The sequence below is a fragment of the Octopus bimaculoides genome, chromosome 23 (genome assembly GCF_001194135.2).
Source record: "Octopus bimaculoides isolate UCB-OBI-ISO-001 chromosome 23, ASM119413v2, whole genome shotgun sequence".
Lineage (NCBI taxonomy): Eukaryota > Metazoa > Mollusca > Cephalopoda > Octopoda > Octopodidae > Octopus > Octopus bimaculoides.
The window spans coordinates 31,937,943-31,940,754 of NC_069003.1; the positions used below are offsets into that span (position 1 = coordinate 31,937,943).

At 35.7% G+C, this 2,812-nt stretch overlaps 1 protein-coding gene across 5 annotated transcripts in view; it reads right to left on the reverse strand.

Moving 5' to 3' along the window:
• The window catches only part of LOC106873743 (TBC1 domain family member 2B), a 158,123-nt gene that overhangs the window by 127,807 nt on the left and 27,504 nt on the right, over positions 1–2,812 (reverse strand). The window lies entirely within an intron of this gene.

The window sequence follows — 2,812 nt, forward strand, 5'->3', positions numbered from 1 at the left end:
TATATATGGAGCGAACACGTCACAATGAAGTAGAGAAATTTGAAAAGACAACACGAAACCGATTATTTCTCAAAATACAATGTTTATATACCAAAAAGATTTTATAACATTTTTCTAACATTTTTCTGACATAATTTAAATATATACTTTAACCATGTAACACAAGTCTTCTGTAGTTTTTTCACTCTTATTATCTTTTATATATATATATATATATATATAAAAGTATAAGAAAGAAAAAGAGAAAGAAAACAAAAAGATGACTGCAGGACAGTGTTCTTGCTAGTTCGGTAAATAATATTATAAAAGCAGATATTAGTATTCAACGTTTTCATTCAGAATTATTGCTAAATTGATTTCTATTTCTACAGACTCATACAATAGTTACAATAGTACACAGAGAGTTCAGCAGTTGGCATTTTGAATAAAAGCATACATACACATACTATGGATATTCTTCTGTTCCATAAAACTGAGAGAACGGAAGTAAAATAAAATAAAATAAAATAAAATAAAATGAAATAAAATAAAACTATTTAATAATTTTTTTTAAAACTCTGCTAAAAATATGGGTGACTTATTTGGCAGAATTGTTAAGGGTGGTGGACAAACCAAATACCTTTTGGTATTTTGTGAGGATCCTTTGATCTCCGAGTTCAAACCCCATCCAGGTCAGCTTTACCTTTTATCTATCTGTAGGTAGATGAAATAATTACCTGTCAAATATTGGGATTAATGTGGCAGACTCTTTAGAGTAGTGTTTCTTAACCAGGATCCATATGACCCTTGCGGGGTGGGGTGGGGGCCCCATATAAGATTTTGTTGTTAAAATTTATGTGCAATAAAATTGGTTATACTTCTACAACACTGTTGCTGATGTGGTGTGTTTATGTCCCTGTAACTTAGCAGTTCAGCAAAAGAGGCAGATAGAACAAGTACCAGGCTTTAAAAATTTGGCTATGTGGTAAAGCGTGCTTGTGGAACCTTGGGCAAGTGTCTTCTACTATAGCCTCAGGCCAACCAAAGCCTTGTGAGTGGATTTGGTAGACAGCAACTGAAAGAAGCCCATCATATATATACATATATATATATACACACACACACATATATATATATGTATATATCTGTGTGTCTGTGCGTGTCTTTGTGTCTGTGTTTGTCTCCCCCATCACCGCTTAACAACTGGTGTTGATGTGTTTACGTTCCCGTTACTTAGTGGTTCATCAAAAGAGTCCGATAGAATAAGTACTAGGCTTCCAAAGAATAAGTCCTGGGGTCGATTTGCTCGACTAAAGGCGGTGCTCCAGCATGGCCACAGTCAAATGACTGAAACAAGTAAAAGAGTAAAAAAAACAAAAAAAAACATAATAGGATTTTTTAAACATTGAATGGCTATGAAGGTCCAGTAGAGTAAAACAGGTATCAGAAGGGTCCATAGGCAGAAAATGGTTGGGAACCCCTGGTTCAGAGTGACAGAGAAACACCTTGTGGTATTTAGTTATGATGCTCTATGTTCTGAGTTCAAACTAATCGAGGTCATATTTGCCTTGCAACCATCCAAGGTTGATAAAATAAAGTACCAGTCAAGTCTATTAATATTCCTTCCAGGCATTATAGACATGAATAGAATCATTGTAGAGAACAAAACAAGACTAAATCCTTCCTGCTGCTTGCCTTGTGCATTTTAGAAATCAATACAGCCTCAAATATGGATGAAAATTAATTCTTCTAAAAAAGAAATCCCAGTATGGAAGCAGACATGTGAAACAGATTTAAGGTCAGTTCAATGAATCAGGATAGATTTGTTAATGATATCTTTCAAAATAACTAATTGATGCTGGGAAATAGAAGCTATTTATCCAACTGCAAGTAGATCAATATTTAAGATAGGAAGTGGAGTTAGCAGAAACAATGAAACACCAGACTAAAAGATGGAATGCTGGATTAGGCAAAAAAAAAAATTGTTTGAATGTCAGACAAAAATGCTTTGCGTTATTTAGCTGTGTACAAGACAGTGAACTGGTAGAATTGTTAGCGTACTGGGCAAAATGCATAGCAGCATTTCATCCTCTTTTACTCTTTCTTTTACTCTTTTACTTGGTTCAGTCATTTGACTGCGGCCATGCTGGAGCACCACCTTTAGTTGAGCAAATCGACCCCAGGACTTATTCTTTGGAAGCCTAGTACTTATTCTATCAGTCTCTTTTGCCGAACCGCTAAGTTACAGGGAAGTAAACACACCACCATCGGTTGTCAAACAATGGTGGGGGGACAAACACAGACACACAAACCCGTAAATAAATAAATAAATACATATATATATATATATATAAACATATATACGACGGGCTTCTTTCATCTTCCGTCTACCAAATCCACTCACAAGGCTTTGGTCGGCTCGAGGCTATAGTAGAACACACTTGCCCAAGGTGCCACGCAGTGGGACTGAACCCGGAACCATGTGGTTGGTAAGCAAGCTACTTACCACACAGCCACTCCAGCGCCTATACATCGTCATATGTCAATCTCAAAAAAAAAAAAAAAAAGTTTAACAAGACCGTTACACGTCTGCATCAAAGAACATATGAACATGAGAGCCTCCTCCTTCAGAAAACATCTAGATAGATGCCGGAACAGTCACAATTGAGGCCAATGAAAGAAATTTGGGTAATTTAAGAATCAAGGAAGCTTTACTCATACACAGACTAGGACCCCAAATTAACAACAGGATGGAAGTTGGTAATCAATATATTATTTAGCTACATCTGGATGTGTGTAGTTTAATTCTTAATAACATGCTCATATATTGTTT